Consider the following 18,122-nt stretch of genomic DNA (forward strand, 5'->3'; position numbering starts at 1 on the left):
AGGCAGCAGTAGAGGCAGCAGCAGATGGGGCTCCCAAAGCAGGCAGTAGCCCACATCCACTGTTGAAGGTCTCCTCATAAACCTCCTGAGGGGACTAAGCCCTGTGTAGTGGCAATGCCCGCCTAGCAGCTGATCTTAATCTCACACTGAATAGCAGCCCCACCCCCTTGAAAGTCCCTGAGGCTATGGAGTAGCTCATTTGAATCTCAGCCTCTGTGCTGGCTTGGTGGAACTGGAGGCCAGGAAGTTGTGGAGAGGAAACTCAGAAGTCAAGTAACTGGTTGGGAAAATGCCCAAAAAAGGGAAAAAAAAGTAAGACCATAGAAGGTTCTTTCTTGGGGAACAGGTGTCTACCTGCGTCCTTTTGGATGAGGAAGAACAAGGCATACTGTCAGAGGAAGTCAAGGCCTCTGCCTCCAGAGGGAACTTAAACTGGGCTCAGGCAATAGAAGACCTTAAAAAACAAGTTAGCACCTTACTAAAGGAGAACCAACAAAATGCTGAGGAAAATAACAGCTTTAAAAAGAGGCTAACTCAATTGGAAAAAGAGGTCCAGAAAGCCAACAAGGAAAAGGAGGTTTTAAAAAACAGAATCAGCCAAATGGAGGAGAAGGTTCAAAAGCTCACTGGACAAAATAATTTACTGAAAGAGAGAATTGAGTTCAGGGAAACCAATGACTATGAGTTAAACCAAGCAGTTAGTAAACAAAACCAAAAATCTGAAAAACTAGAAGATAACGTGAAACAATTCATTGGAAAAACAACTGACCTGGAGAATAGATCCAGGGGAAATAATTTAAAAATTATTGGGCTACCTGAAAGCCATGATCAAAAAAAGAGCTTAGACATTATCTTCCATGAAATTATCAAGGAAAACGGCCCTGATTTTCTAGAATCAGAGGGCAAAATGGATATTGAAAGAATTCATTGATCACCTTTTGAAAGAAATCTGAACAGAGAAACTCCTAGGAATATTGTGGCCAAATTTTAGAGTTCCCACATCAAGAAGAAAATACTGCAAGCAGCTAGAAAGAAACAATTTGAGTACTGTGGAAATACAATCAGGATAACACAGGATCTGGCAGCTTCAACATTAAGGGATCAAAGGGCTTGGCGTGGGATATTTCAGAAGTCAAAGGAACTGGGAATGAAACCAAGAATCACCTACCCAGCAAATCTGAATACAATACTTCAAGGGAAAAAATGGTCATTCAGTGATATAGATGACTTTCAAGAATGCCTGTTGAGGAAAAGACCAGATCTGTATTTAAAAATTTGACTTCCCAAGACAAAAATCAAGAGAAGCATGAAAAGGTAAACAGAAAATAAAAATCACAAAAGACTCTCTAAAGCTGAACTGCTTACATTACTACATGGAAAGAAAATATTTGTAACTCTTGAATCTTTTCTCACTATTTGGGTAGTTGGAGAGATTGTACATACGCGCGCGTGCACACACACACACATACACATAGATAGAGACTACAGGATGTGTTATATCAGAAGAGATGATATCCACACATGCAAAAAAAACAATATAAAATAAAAATTAAGGGATGAAGGAGGAAAATTTCTGGAAGAGAAAGGGAGTAATGGAATGGGGCAGGTTATAACTCATAAAAGAGATAAAAAAATCTTATTCAGTGGAGGAGATAAGGGAGAAGGGGAGAGGGGAAAAATAAAGCTACTCTCCCCACATGTGACTGAAGGAGGGAATAACATGTTCACTAAATTTGATATGAAAATTTATGTCACACCACAGGAAAGTAAGACAGGAGGTGACAAGTGGAGTGAGGGGAATGTTAGAAGGGAGGGCAAATGGGAGAAGGGAGTCACTAGAAATAAGTACTTTCAAGAAGGGACAAGGCCAATTGTAGGGGGGAAAATAAAGGGGGATAGGGTAGGTCAGAGGGCAATATAATTAGTATTACACAACATGATTGCTATGGAAGTCTTTTGCAAAACAGCACATATTTAGTCTGTATTGAATTGCTTGCCTTCTCAGTAGGGCTGGGGAGAAAGGAGGGAAGGAGAGAAGCTGGAATTCAAAGTATTAGAAACGAATGTTGAGAAGTTTTATTGCATATAATCTGGAAATAAGAACTACAGGGGTAGGGGTATGGAAATTTGTCTTGCCCTGCAAGAAAAGAGAGAAGATGGGGATAGGAGAAGGGTGGGGTGTGATGGAGGGGAGGATACATTGAGGGAAGGAGCAACCAGAACACAAGGTATTAGGAAGCAGGGGGAGGGGAGTAATGGGGAGAAAAATTGGACATGTTACAAAGTGAGGTAAAACCAATTAGCATTAAAACACTAGACTGAATTACTTACTGAGAATAAATCAATGACATCTTTAGTTTGGAGAAAAGAGTTTCAGTCTAAATTTCCTAGAGGATGGTAAGCTCAGGTAAAATTTAGCATTGATGGAAAAGTCAAGGTTTTAATGGTAAATTTGATTTTATGATTGCCATTTAATCAACAACTAGAACATGTATAGAAAGGCATGTAAGCCACTTAAGACTTGCCTCAAAAGATGTTCCTTAGCCAAAGTGAGATTGTAATCATATTTGAAACCTCGTTATTGGAACTTGCCGTTTTTAGATGCTATGGGACTTTAAGTGACTGCTTTTCTGAGTCTAACTCCAGGTATGGGAAGCAAGAAAGCCTATCTGAGCTTCCAATCCATGATGCCAGTAAACTGATGAGATGCTGGTATGAACTGCATAGGTGATCTCAAGGGAAGGGTGAGAGAGCAGCTGTTCAGCATGGGCTGAGGTGGGATTCTCCTGACTCAGTTTCTCCACTGACACCTGGCAGACTTTAAGCCTGACTGAATGCAAGTGGACAACCTACTCCTGCCTGGAATTGACATGAAGTTGGGGAGGTATTGTTTCCCTGCAATGTCCCTACTCCTGGTGGCAATTTCCTATAGTCAAAAGGTTTGTAAGCTTAATACCAGATCTATTCAATTATAGATTATGGGTAGAGGAACATCCGAGGCTGTCTAAAATTAAGCTATTAGGCATGGGACTTTAGACCAATAGCATTAAGTTAGGGTCTTTTTATTCTTAATAATACTGTGGAGATAACTGAATCAAGAGATTGTGAAGTTAGCAACATAAACATTATCTCTGTCTCAGTTGGCTTATATTTAAAAAAAAAAATTCTTTTGTGGTCCATATTGTAAATGCTTTAAAAAGATGTATCATCTGACCAAAAGTTTGAATTGCTTTATCTGTCATAAATTGTGTTAAAAATCAATTAATTAATTAATTAATTAATTAAAAAAAGATCAACAGAAGTAGGGCACTAGAAGTAAGAACTGGAAAAGGATTCCTGTTAGGTAGGATTTTAGCTGGTTCTTGAAGTAAACTGGGAAAGTCAGGAGACAAAGAGGAAGAAGCAAGAGCATTCCTGGAAGACTTGGGTCCATGACACTGCTCTAAGGTATAAGAAAACTGTAAAGATGGGAAGAAAAGCCAAGTTATTATGGGTTTTGAAAATCAGAGGATTTTAAATTTGATCCTGAAGGTCATAGGAAGCCATTGTACCAATATGATCAAACCTTCACTATGGAAAAATCAGTTTGGTGGCTGAGTGGCAGTTGTTCTAGAATAGGGAGAGATTCATAACAGATAGACCTACCAGTGAGCTGTTTCAGTCATCCATTCAGTCATAAGGTGATGAGGGCCTACACAAGGATTATGGCAGAGGAGTGAAGAGGGCATGTATGACAGATAAAAAAAATAAAATCAAGCATTGGCAATTGGATGTACAGAGTGAAAGAATGAGGAATTGAGGATGATACCTAAGTTTTGAGCCTGAGAGACTGGAAGAATGGTGGTGTCTTTAATAATAGTAAGGAAAGGGGAGGGTTTGGGAGAGGATAATGAGTTCAGTGTGGGACATGTTGTATGTAAAATGTCTACAAGTCATCCAATGTGAAATATTTTCTAAATTATTTCATACATCTTTAGCCTTTGATCCTGTGGTAGAACATCCCAGGCCATATTAGAAGTGCTGTATTTTGTAAGTTGTGGATGTCAATACCTAGTACCTTTAAGATTTTTTTATTGGTGTTGCTGTCCAGTCATTTCAGTTATACTCAACTCTTCATGATTCCATTTGGAATTTTTTTGCAAAGATACTTGAAGGGGTTTGCCATTTCCTTCTCCAGCTCATTTTACAGTTGAGAAAATGGAGGTAAACAAGAGCAAGCAACTTGCCCAGGATCACATAGCTAGTAAATGTCTAAGGCCAATTTTAAACTGAGGGAGATGAATCTTCCTAACTTTAATCTCAGCACTCTATCCACTGAGTCTCCTACCTGGGTACCATTATACCTATTTTGCATGTGAAGAAATTGAGATCAGTGAGTGATAGACGGAGGGATCAAACCCAAGATATACTACTCACTAGTCAAGTACTCTTGCTCCTAACTCCATGTTCTTTCCACTGAATCATGTGGCCTTACAAATATAATCAATACTTCCCATGAATGAGTGATAGTTCCCTTAATGCTCCTCAACATCATGGGATTGTGAATTTCAGATGCAATTTAACTCATCTAAATTTCTTTTTGGTGGAGATGTGGGCACTAAAGCAAAATAAGGGAAGAATCGTAAGCAGTATGGGGAAAATATTTGACAGATTTCTTTTTTACCTCCCTATTAATATCAATGACCTGAAGATATTTTAAAGTTCTTAGCTCACTTTTACATGTGACTTTCTCTTAAGAAGAATCTTCCTGTTTATGACTTAGTTAAATTCACCTCATCTTACTCTCCCTTTATTTTCATTTCTGCTACCTAATAAATTCCTATGATTAGATTAAAGGAGTGAGGAACCTGGATGGCCCTTTTCTTTCATTATTTCTACTTGCCTGTGCAAAGTGAAACAGTATATGCTTCTGTGACTATTGAGCCTATTTAATTGTTGCTGATTAGAACTTCAAAGTTTTTTTTTCCCCAGATATTGGACTGATGTGAATGCATTCCTCTGAACTTAGAATATTATTTGAATATTAATTTTATAAACAACTATAGATATATGTTTTAAAAAGTTATTAGGACTCCTAGATTACTTGGAACAATTTGTCAACATCTGTAAAATGAATTTGTAGTAATGTTTAAGTCATATTTTCTTTAGAGAGATATCAGACATGTATCTAACAGTTTTTGAGTGTTTTATGTGTTCTGATCCTCCAGTAAAGTTCTATTTCAGTACATCATCAAAATATGGAGAGGACCTAGATTTCCTCAAGATTCCTCCATTACAATCATAGTCCAGCAGGTTCTTAGCAATCTGTAAATGCTTCAGGTATAAGCCAGTGTGTTGTTGTTGTTGTTGTTTTTTTTTTTTTTTCTCTAAGATCAGACTAGCTAAAATAAGAAATGTTTATTTTCAGGTAAGCTCAGCGTGATGAATTTTTTAGTCACAGCATATCTTGAAGGCCAGATTGCAGATCTGAAATGTGGAAGATACATCAAAGAGCTTCTAGTACAACACATACTAGAACAAGACTATATCTATGCATACTCCAAGTGGGAAGTTTATAAACATCACTCTGTACATGCTGATGAGTACCAGCCACACTGGTCACTCCCCTATTGTTCTCACCTTGTGCTCTTGGCTTCATGAAGGTGAACGTAGACCAGTCATCCATTATATATTTTTTTCTATATGTGATTACTCTTGGAGAAATATGCCTTAATTCTACAACCAGAGTATCGGTCTATGCAACTGGTCTCATTTCCCGAAGGAAAGTTATAATTTTAGATTAATTTTTATATGATTTTATTTCTTCCTCTTTAAAATATTTCGCACCCCTTTTTGACTGTAAAAGATGATGAATACTAACTTTTCTCCATCAATTAATATTTATTCATAGTTTTACTCAGCAAAAGGAAGAAAGTTACAATTAAGGAGAGGAAAATTCATTTATCTGTCCTCATTAATCCTCTTTTTTTTGGAAAGTTATGTAATTGAGTTTTGTTTTACAGATGAGCCCCTAAACCTTTCTGTTGTGTGGGTAAGCATTTTTCTGGAAATATAGCTTCCCCTGAGATTCTGGCAAATATAGCATCTGTTGTAGAAACCCAGAAGAGAGAGACTGTGTGCTCTAATTAGATGGGAAAATTACTTGAAAGGTATCTACAGATCACCAGGAATGACTGACGAAAATAACTGAAGAGGATCAGCTATCTCCTTTTGAAAACAACACTATTCACCATAGGTCTGCTCAGCATAGGTAAATAGCCTTCTTTCTGTTATCCACAAGTATAAATTAACAGTGGGCAAACTATAAGACATTTGGATTTTCCTTTCCCATAAGCTTGAGAAAGTACAAATGCTAATCTGAATCTCCTGAGTTTGCAAAATTTGGCTGGAAATACTGTTATAACAGATTTTCTCTAGAGAATTTGCTCTGCTTCCTGCTTCCAAAAAGGCTGCAAATACCACAGCAACAGCTTTTCATTGCAGTATTTTGGAACCTTCCCCTCCCTGCAGGAAGCAGGATGTGCCGAGGTCTGCAGATCTGAAAACTGCTGGTTTAAAATAAAGTTTGTCAAACTTTGGTTTAACCTCTTACAAGGGATGCTCCAGTATCAGTTTGGATTTCAATTCAAGAGGCAGCTTGCTTCTTATTTCAAGTGAAGCTATTCAAGCAGGGCATTATAGAAGTAGTATTTTAACCACAAAGCTTAAATACTGTCAACTTTTGACAAAGGTTAAATACCTATTTACCAAAGTTAATGATTTAATAGCATTTAAATATCATTCTTTATACAAAGGTTAATATCATATTTGTGATTTCATATTTCCTTTCTTAAAAGGAAATACTCATTAGGTTACTAGCAATTATCTAATTGTTGATTTGTTTTGATCTTATTTTTAGTTACTCACAGAGAGCATTGTCTGTTTTGATTTAAAGAAAGTTCCATTATTTAAAAGTATTTCAGGATTAAAATATAAAACTTGCAATCTTGATTTATTGTTTAAGCAAGAAAAGGACAAATAAAAAATTTCAGCAAAGAATTGATAGGAAGTTGACATCTGTGACTATCACCTAAGAAGGAACTTAATAAAGTCAATCATTAAGTGGTTAGTATTGATTATAGTTGGCATTATATGTATTTTCTGCTATTTCTTTTCATATTTGTACCTTTATATACCTCCTATCTACTGAAAAAAGTAATCTTATTTATGATTTTCCCCGATTCATATGGAAATGATAAAATTGCTATGCAGTTTTTAAGCGGAATCTCCCATACTTTTTATATTGGTAATTTAGACTGTATATATTAATTTATGTGGTTCAACATATGAACTGATTTATGTAACTATATCAAGCAGTAAAACAGAGGCAATCTGCCAAAAATATGATTGGGAAAAGGAGCTGACCAATTAGATAGTGAGAGTAAAGAAGGAGGGAGAGAAAGAGAGACAGAGAAGGAAGGATGGAAGTAAAGAAGGAATATTCTTCCAACCCCACCACATAGGTGATGCACTCCTAATGATAAATTCCTGGAAGTACATGGACAAGAGTTGAAAGAAGCATGCTTTGATGAGCTGTTATAAGCATGGTTGAAGGAAGTAGCTACTGATAAGAACACAGATACACCGGAATAATAAGTTAATTACTAACAGGTACCTTACTCTTCTCTCTTTGTGACCTACTGTTATCCATTTACAAGGTTTCATTGAACTCTTCTATGTAGATGATGTACAGATCATTTATCTCCATCTTGCATAGTACAATGACCCAAAATAATTCCAAAAAACACTTGGTAAAATATTCTATTCATTTCCAGATGGAAAAATGATAGACTCAGAGTGAAGATTTAACCCAATTTTTCCTTTTTCTTTGTTTTCTTTTGCATGATTTTATATGTATAATGAATATTGTAATTTTTTGCCTTCTCAATGAGTTGAAGAGGAAGTAGAGAAGCAGAATTTGAGACTAAAATAAAAATCATATTAAAATGATAAATCTTACCATATGATGATTTCCTTTTCATGCTCTTGATTTATTTTGTTATTTATTTTAGTCATTACGTATTGGTATTAAAGACTGATATTTGTTTGTGATCTCTATGCATTGATCATGTCACAATAATCTTTGTATATTCCCCATAGTCTAATACAGAAATTTACATATAACAGTCACTTTGCTTGAAGATTTCTGGACTACTCAGTTATTTTCACTAAGATGAGAAATAGTTCCCTAGCAACCTCCAAAAACCCATTATTTGGAAGAAGTACCTTGTCATTTCATTCAAGATTAAAAAACTGATTTGTGAATGTAAGCAAATCCTAGGCCTGCTGGACAGAGGAAATCTGAAATATGATCTTCTTTTATAGCACCACAATTCACTTTCATTGCAATAATTCCAAAATATTTGGAAATTAAAAATAAAAAACCTAGTAATTTCCTGTTACAAATGATGTCATGTAAAATATCTGCCACTCTTCAGGATGGTTAAAAAAAAATCAATATTCTGAGTGGTAACAAAAGCCTAAAGTCTACGTCTTTTTCTTAGGAATTGTGCTGGCAGTTTCTGAGATTTTCAGGTGTAGAATACTCTAGTTGTGGCCATGTTTACCGCCTTCTGATTTTGAATTGAAAGCTTCTTCACAGAATTAGTGTAGGATGGCAGCTGCATCGAAATCTCCCTGGAGAGTTTCTAATTGGCCACAAAGTTTCATGGGATTAAGGCCATGTAATTGTTGCCTGAATCTTCTCCATCTGTGCAATAGGAAATCTCACCACAAAGCCATGCCTGCCAGCATCAGTGTCAGCAGCAAGAAGTTTTACCTGGTGAGTTTATCCCTGATGATCAGTGGACCAAACTTCATATTAAAAAGCATTCACAAGTAGAGAATCAATATTTGGCTTGATGAAATTTATAATATTTTTTATTCTGGTCTTCCTTTAAGCCTATTTGGGTGCATGTATATAGTCTCATTTCTGGGTTTCACTTTTGTATCTAATGTGGAAGGGTTATATTTTGATTTTTAATTTATTTATTTATTTTAATTTAACTTTTAACATTTATTTTCACACAATTTTGGGTTACAAATTTTCTCCCCTTTTATCCCCTCCCCCCCCCAAACCAGAGCTTTCTAATTGCCCCTGTGACCTATCTGCTCTCTCCTCTATCCTCCCTCCCTGCCGTTGTCTCCGTCTTCTCTTTTGTCCTGTAGGGCCAGATAGCTTTCTTGACCCCTTAACCTGTATTTCTTGTTACCCAGTGGTAAGAACATTACATTTGGTCCTAACACTTTGACTTCTAACCTCCTTAGCTCCCTCCCTCTTCCTCCACCTCTCTAATTTGATTTTCAAATGCCTTGGAAGACAGGCAATTCAATATAGGCCATATCTGTTTAGTTTTGCAAATGATTTCCATACTAGTTGTGTTGTATAGGACTAACTATATTTCCCTCCATCCTATCCTGTCCCCCTTTACTTCTATTTTCTTATGGTCTTTTCCCTTCCCATGAGTGTCGACCTCGTATTGCATTCTCCTCCCCATGCCCTCCCCTCCATCCTGCCCCCCACCCTGCCTGTGCCCCTGTCCCCCACTCTCCTGTATTATGAGATAGGTTTTCCTATCAAAATGAGTGTGCATTATATTTTTTCCTTCAGTGGAATGTGATGAGAGTAGACCTCATGTTTTTCTCTTGCCTCCCCTCTTTATCCCACCACTTATAAGTCTTTTGCTTGCCTCTTTTATGAGAGATAATTTGCCCCATATAACTTGTCCCTTTCTCCTCCCAATATTTCTCTCTCACTTCTTGATTTCATTTTTTTTTAAGATATGATCCCATCCTCTTCAATTCACTCTGTGCACTCTGTCTCTATGTATGTGTGCATGTGTGCATGTGTATGTGTGTGTGTACTCCCACCCAGTACCCAGATACTGAAATGTTTCAAGAGTTACAAATATTGTCTTTCCATGTAGGAATGTAAACAGTTCAACTTTAGTAAGTCCCTTATGACTTCTCTTTGCTGTTCACCTTTTCATGGTTCTCTTCATTCTTGTGTTAGAAAGTCAAATTTTCTTTCCAGCTCTGGTCTTTTCATCAGGAAAATTTGAAAGTCCTCTATTTCATTGAAAGACCATTTTTTCTCCTGAAGTATTATACTCAGTTTTGCTGGGTAGGTGATTCTTGGCTTCAGTCCTAGTTCCTTTGACTTCTGGAATATCCTATTCCATTCCCTTCTATCCCTCAATGTAGAAGGTGCCAGATCTTGTGCTATCCTGATTGTATTTCTACAATACTTGAATTGTTTCTTTCTAGTTGCTTGCAATATTTTCTCTTTCACCTGGGAATTCTGGAATTTGGCCACAATGCTCATAGGAGTTTCTCTTTTTGGATCTCTTTCATGTGGTGTTCTGCAGATTCCTTGAATATTTATTTTACCTTCTGGTTCTAGAATCTCAGGGCAGTTTTCCTTGATAATTTCGTGGAAGATGATGTCTAGGCTCGTCTTTTGATCATGGTTTTCAGGTAGTCCCAGAATTTTTACATTGTCTCTCCTGATTCTATTTTCCAGGTCACTTGTTTTTCCAATAAGATATTTCACATTATCTTCCATTTTTCGAATCTGCGCGGTATGTTCTGAGATATCTGTCTTTCTCATAAAGTCCTTAGCGTCCATCCGTACCATTCCAGTTTTGAAAGATCTGTTTTCTTTAGTGAGCTTTTGAATCTCCTTTTCCATTTGGTTAATTCTGCTTTTGACAGCATTCTTCTCCTCATTGGCCTCTTGCACCTCCCTTGCCAGCTGAGTTAGGCTAGTTCTCAAGGTGCCAATTTGTTCAAGATTTTTTTGCTTCTCCTTTAGCAGGGAGCTGATCTGCTTTTCATGCTTTTCCCTTATCCCTCTCATTTCCCTTCCCAGTCTTTCCTCCACCTCTCTAATTTGATTTTCAAAATTCCTCTTGAGCTCTTCCATGGCCCGAGCCCATTGGGTGGGCTGGGACACAGAATCCTCGATTTCTGTGACTTTGCCTGATGGCAAGCATTGTTCCTCCCCATCAGAAAGGAAGGGAGGAAGGGTCTTTTCTCCGATAAAGTACCCTTCAATAGTTTTACTTCTTTTCCCTTTTCTTGACATTCTCTCCAACCAGTAGCCTGACCTCTGAATGTTCTCCTCACACCCACCTCGCCTTCTGGTCCTCCCAGCCAGCGTTTGGGGACTGAGATTCAAATGCTGCTTTCTGCCTTAGGGTTTTTGGCAGGGGCAGGGCTGCTATTCAGTGTTAAATTAAGTCCAGGTGGTCAGGGGCAGGGCCGCCTCTCTGGCTCAGTTCCCTCTGGGGGTTTATGCACAGACCTTCCACAATGGATCCAGGCTCCCGCTCGTTTGGGGAGCCCCTGTCTGTAGACGCCTCTCAGCTTCTATCTCCTGCGGGGGGCCAAGCCATGGGGGAACCCCACTCCCCTCTTGACCCACCAAAGAGACTCTCTCACTTACCCCCGTCAGTCACCTGTTGGTGGGGGGGCTTGTGCCGTCGCTGGAGAACCCGTCTCTGGAGCCTTCTCGGATCTGTACCTCTCGGAGCTGCGGCCGCCGTTGCCGCCGCAGGTCCGGGCTGGGCTCTGCGTCTGCAGCGCGACGGACCTTTTGCGAGAGGTTTGCAGGTCCTTCTGTGGGTGGGGGGACCCACGTGGCCGCTGGAGATCCCATCCCCGTAGCCCTCTCGGATCTTTTCCTCACGGTGTCGTGGCCACGGCAGGGCTGCACTCTGCTCCCCGTCCCGGCGCCCAGTCCATGGCGCAAAGGACCCCCTGGGAGAGGTTTGCAGGCCTCTCCGGAGCAGAAATCTCCCTCACTCCAATATTCCATGGTCTCTGGGTGCAGAATTCTCCCTGGCTTGGTCCCCTCTAGCCATTCTGTGGTTTGTGGGTTCAGAGCTATGTGTATGTGCATCTTTCTACTTCGCCATCTTGGCTCCACCACTGGATTCTTAATTTAAAATAATATTCAATCCATATGCTAAAGGTAATTCAAGTTATAAAAAAACTATAAATTGCCAATACTTACATTAAGCTTTTTAAGAAAAAAAAATCACAGTACTACAAATAGTGTGGGCCAAGATTAGGATGATAGGAAGGAAGGTCCCATCCCAAGCCAGTCTCCACTAGTCATTGTCTGTGTGGATTTCTACTCCACCTTCTTTCTGGTTGGGAGAAGGGAGTAAAATATTTATAACTAGCTGATTTCTAGTGATACTAGACTTTAAAGACATACTTTTAAGTATATGTATTTCCCAAGCTCAGATATGCTTCTTCTTTTCACTATGTATTGATTTTCTCCCGTGTTACACCAATCATGGAATTAGCTGCCAATCATCCTTTTAGCTTGGTGACTTTTGAATCTGGGCTTTGAATCTGTATATGTAGTCATAAAGTCAGTGAGCGACTGTGATATACAAAGCATTTATGCCAGTCAATTTTGCTTAGAGTAAAAGGTATGTCATTATAGTAACACAAGACCTAGAGCCCATGAATGTGCTTTCTATTTCTTTGTTTTAAATATAGTTAGAAAGAAATTAAATACAGACATTAAAATAATAGCAATGCAAAAAATGTCATGACAATAGATATCTAAATATCAAATACATAGGTCAGATAAAAAGTTCTAAAAGAATTCAATGACAGGACAGCATAGAAAAAACTTTCTAAACAGATTTAATATACTTTCAAATACTGAATGTATTTGTAATCATTGGCAAGCAACTAAATCTCACATTGTCAGATTTGATATTAAGCATGTGTTACTTTACAAAGATTTTATAGAAAAGAATTTTCAAAATATAAATCATGATATAGAAATGAATTATTATTAGTTCAAAAGGATGCAAGATTGCTATCTTCTTGAGTGGTCAGAAAGGCCTTCATAGGTGATTTCGTCTTTGCGTTGTCTTAAAAAGATGGGCAAGATTTATCTTGGATGATCTATTTCTTTAAAAGTTAGGCTCATTAGTATTCTCTTTGCACACATGAGTTTCTCATTACTTGTTTCTCAAGTTGACAACTTTGAAGTCATTTTTACTTTTTTTGTCTCCTTCAGACTTCATCATCCATGTAGAATATTTCTCTGAAATATGGAAAGACCAATGAAGTTTGTTACTGGTAGGAAAGCTAAACAAAATCAGTGTCTTGTTTTTTTGCTATAGGGTATGTAGGACAAAGGCAAATATTCGCAACAAATTCTAAGGTAGAAATTGATGAGAACTCTGGCCTCAACTAGGTTCTTGTTCCTTTCCTCTGATTGATTTGCATCATAAGCAGAAGCATTATGGGAAGATGTGAAGATACAAGAGGAGTTTTGTCCTCCCTGTACCATATAGGTTTGTTGGCCAGACTTTTCTGAGTACACAAAAACTTACTATAAGGAATAAGAGAAATTTTATTATCTTAAATCAGATGGTTGGCCAAGGACTGGGACTTTGAGTAGTTGTCAGTAAAGTCAGTAAAAATAATATTCAATTCCATCTCAAGGGCTCCTGGTTACTTGTTTGAGTATAGCTGTCATGACCTGTAGGCACAGCATACAAATAAGAAGTCTCCTCTGTAATGGAGAGACTTACTACAGCTGAAAACATCGAGGATATGGGAACGCAGCTCAGTACATACTCCAACTAGAGTGCTGAGAAAATGGTTAACAAAGATTTTACAAAGTGGTCATGCAGCTGTCAGCAAAGATATAAAGATGGAGCTAAATAGATGGCATCCATTAGAGAGTAGTCTTATAATACCACCAGACGACATTAGTAGCCCTACATCATCATCATTCTGTAACCAATTTACTCTACCCTTGGTCAAATATATATGCCATTCTTTTGAAATTATCTTGCATTTGCACTACATATATATATATATATACATATATATATATGTATATATATATATATGTATATATGTATATATGTATACATATGTATATATCTTATATATACCAAGTTATTTACATATTGCCTGTGCCATTAAGTGTGTTTGTCTTTGTTTTTCTTAATATCCAAAACACAGGATTTAAAATAATGACAAAATAAATGCTTGATGACCAATGACTTCATACATATGCCTGAGCCAAATATATGTTTTTTTGTGCCAATTCATGAATTGCTACTGACTATGCATGCACCCTACGTGTCTGTCCATCCATGAACACTCCTTGGTCATAAATGTGTTCTTTGTAAATACACATTTCCCCTGTAAAGTGATTTCAGTTGTGTCTGACTCTTTGTGGCTCTATTTGGAGTTTTCTTTGTAAAGACATTTCCTTCTTCAGTTCATTTTACTTATGAAGAAAGTGAGGCAAAAAGGGCTAAATGACTTGCCCAGGGTCACAAAATTTGTAAGTGTCTGCAGTCAGATTTTACTTAGGAAAATCAGTCTTTCTGACTCTGTGTCTAGCACTCTAGTCACTATATCATCTAGCTGTCCCTAAAGAAGTGGTAATTTATGTGACCTTGAATCCCTGTGACGGATATGTTAGAGGAAGGAAATATCTTTTTTTTTTTCTGTTACTTTATTTGATGTGTTATTTCACTAAATGAGAGGTAGTTTTATATAGTGTAGAGAGAGAAGGCCTCAAAGCAAGAAAGACACGGGTTCCCATTCCTAATACATAATGACAATTTGAATTTGGTCAAATGGAATTTTTCATTGCCACAGGCCACTCTCTGAGATGCTAAATTTCATAGCAGTAGCTAAACTTCATTATTAGAAAGTGATAGCTGACCTAAACCAGTGAAATCACATATCCAATCAAAACACTTGAATGTCTTTTGATTTGAATTAATCTGACCTTTCTGGTAGACTTGTTGAAAGGAAATATTATTGAGAAGTCTTATGAGCAATAATTTTCTGTGACTTCTGAACCACAAGGTTCCTTAAATCTCTGGTGATCTCTAGAGGTTCGCCTTTAAAGGGGACTCTGAGTGCTATTTAAGATATATAGTATACTCAGTTTGCATTTATTTCAATGCCTTGCATATAGCTGGTGCTTAATATTTTTTTACTCTATTGAATTTTTATATCTGTCACCCCAATCCAAGTTCTAATTATTCAGGAAAAATAGGAAATTGACCGTAAAAGAACATTGGAGTTAATTTAATCAAGCTCTCACATTTTACAAATGAACAATAAAAAAACAAACGAAAAACTAAGGTCCAGAATTACCTGATATTGTCACACAAGTGGTTAAGTAGCAGAGCTTGGCTTCTAACTCAGATATTCTAATTTCACATCCATTTTTCTACTTTGTCTGGATAATGATGGCAGTTTTCTCTTTGGATTCCTTGACTTAAGCTTCTCCCCAGTCCAATCCATCCTATTCATTTCTGACTAAATAAACATGCTTTTCAACATTAATTTCATCCAGTAAACACCTACTAAATGAAATGTACTTTCCTGGGTTCTAAAATATATGCACAATTTAAATAAGACCATGACCCTCCTCAGGGAGCTTAGAATCCTTTCCGCAATATCATTTGTTTCTTAAAGAAGTTACAGTAAATTATTAGTGACTATTTGGTATTTCAAATTTATGTTCCCAAAATATTTGAAACCTAATACGTACAAAATAGAATGTTTTATTTTCTCTGAAACCCATGCTTCTCCCAAATTTCCCTGTTTTTTTTGAAGGTACCATTAATCCTTCAGTTTTCCAGATTTGCAAACTTGGAATGATCTTCGATTTCTAACTCTCCCCCACCACATAGATTATTTAACTAATTTTGTTGTTTTCTTGGTCCATTTCTCACATGTAAATTATTTTCTTGATCTACACATCCACCACCTCATGTAATTGACCCATCATCTCTCACCTGGAATATTTCAATGGCCCACCAGTTGGCCTCCCTTCTTCAAGTCTCATTCTCTCCATCCTTCAAATAGATGCCAATATATTTTTCCTTAAGTGTAGATCAGATTATTTCACTCCCCTACTCAATAAACTCTCTCATTTCATATTGCTTCTCAGCTAAAATGTAAACTCTCTTTTTTCCTTTTAAGGCCTTTTACAATATAATCTCAAATGCTGTTCCAGCCTCATTATGAACTTATTAGGCCCCTTCTCATACTATATGGTTCATTTAAATTGGCCTTCTTTATGTTTTGCCTACCCAGCACTCCAGCTCTCATTTCCATGCTTTTACAATTACGTTTAACAGCTCAATCTAAGCTTTATTCACTCCTTCTTTACCTCTGCCTCATAAAATCCTTATTTTTCTTTAAGACATTTTCTTACTTTAGCTTCTATTTTGGGAAAACAGCATGTATACAAATATGTAAATACTAATTAAGTGCAAACTAATTACATAGGAGTATTGGGAATAATCTCTTTAAATTTAAATTGAATGATCCTTGGGAGATAGATACGTACCAGGACCATATTCTAAACCTTTTAGGTTTGGAAGGATCTTTCAGAACTTGGGATCCACAGATACAGCTTTCATGATATCAAGGTTACTTCCATGACAACGTGAAGTCTCTTTTGCTCACAATATATATTCTCTTTTGGAAGACTGATGGGTTTCTCATCTCTATATAGATAATTCCCAGAATAATATGTCTTCACTCCTGAGTTCCAGTGTTTTTGTTTTGTAGGTCAATTTGCTGCTAGACTGTGTCATCCGGGTTACAGGCCTCGCTCCTTCCTGAGCTTGGTATTTTCAGCTACTGGAAAATTCTTCAAGGCCTCCATTTATTGGACTCCAGGTGGACTCTCTAACCTTTTGAAGCTCACTAGTTCATAACTTGATCTATTCTGTATCTGATACTTAATTACCTAGAATCAAGAAAGAAGACATAAAAGAGAAATAAAAGAAAAGGCAGCACCACATGGTCATAGCCATATTGTGGTTTGAATGAATAATAATAAAGATTTATACAGCACTTATTATGTACTAGGCACCATACTAAGTGCTTTACACATACTGTATTATCCTCACAATACTGAGAGGTAGGTATAATAAATATAATAAATAACATTGCTCTTATTTTACTGGTATGGTACTGAGAGAAATTACCCTGAGGAAAGTAGAGATAAATTGACTTGTCCATTGTCACAGAGCTAGGAAGTGACAGAGGATAGATTTGAAATGAGGTCTTCCTGACTCCAGGCCCTACACTCTATTTGCTCTCACCACCTAGTGAATAGAATTTAGGAGGAGATAAAACATTGTCATTTCTCTAACCTAGAGGTTTGTAGGGTTGTTTCTTTCTCCCCCCTGGAAAGCTGAATATGCTCTGAAGTGGAAAGAGAAAGGACTTCGCCAACATGCCTTTTCCTGAGGCAAGCCCATTAATCCTCCACGAGCTTAATACCAGCAGAGCATGTTGTGCATACTCCAAAGACTAGGTTCTCACTGACCAGTCTGCCTAGACCCATTACAACCATTAATTTTAATTCTACTAGTAAAATATCAAAAGAGGATTATATAAAACAGGATAGAGAACTTCTCATTATGAATTAGTTGAGGGAAGATCCACAACAACAGAAATATTGAGCCTTAAGCATAAATGGATCAAAATATGCTAAAATATATTATGTAAGTGGAAAAAAAACTCTAAAAATACAAGTGCCAAGATGAAATTTCAATTATTATGGTGCCTTGGTACCTAGAATTTCTTGAACACTTATAGTCTCCAAAATCTCATTGATGAATCTATAATTGTTTTGTAATGTTTAGGCTGCTCCATTCTTTTTTCTTTAACTTTCTTTTTTTTTTTAAATTAATGTATTTTAAGTTTTCTACAATCACTTCCATAAGTCTTAGATTTTCTCCCCATACCTCCCTCCTCCCTGCCTAAGATGGCATGCAAACTTATATAGGTTCCACACATGCATTCTTGCTATACTCATTTTCATATATTCATAAATTAAAATTAATGAGAGAAACCATGAGAAAAACCCAAACAAAATAAAATATAATACAAGAGAAAATATTCTGCTTCATTTTGTGTTCTAATTCCATTTTATTACAAAGATACAGTCATCAAAACTTCTTGGTACTGGCTAAGAAACAGTGGCATAGACAAATAGAATAGGGTAGGTACTCAACACACAGTAGTCAATGAATACAGCAATCTACTATTTGATA

At 37.1% G+C, this 18,122-nt stretch overlaps 1 long non-coding RNA gene across 1 annotated transcript; it reads left to right on the forward strand.

Annotated features, from left to right (window-relative positions):
• The first annotated feature begins 3,647 nt into the window (after window positions 1-3,647).
• LOC140511381 (uncharacterized) lies at window positions 3,648-17,157 on the forward strand. Its single transcript, XR_011969525.1, has 6 exons — window positions 3,648-3,858; window positions 5,408-6,250; window positions 6,899-7,104; window positions 7,503-7,650; window positions 8,544-8,821; window positions 16,627-17,157. It is a non-coding gene; the product is annotated as an uncharacterized lncRNA (long non-coding RNA).
• Window positions 17,158-18,122: the final 965 nt, after the last annotated feature.

This window comes from Notamacropus eugenii, chromosome 6 (assembly GCF_028372415.1).
Source record: "Notamacropus eugenii isolate mMacEug1 chromosome 6, mMacEug1.pri_v2, whole genome shotgun sequence".
Taxonomy (NCBI): Eukaryota; Metazoa; Chordata; class Mammalia; order Diprotodontia; family Macropodidae; genus Notamacropus; species Notamacropus eugenii.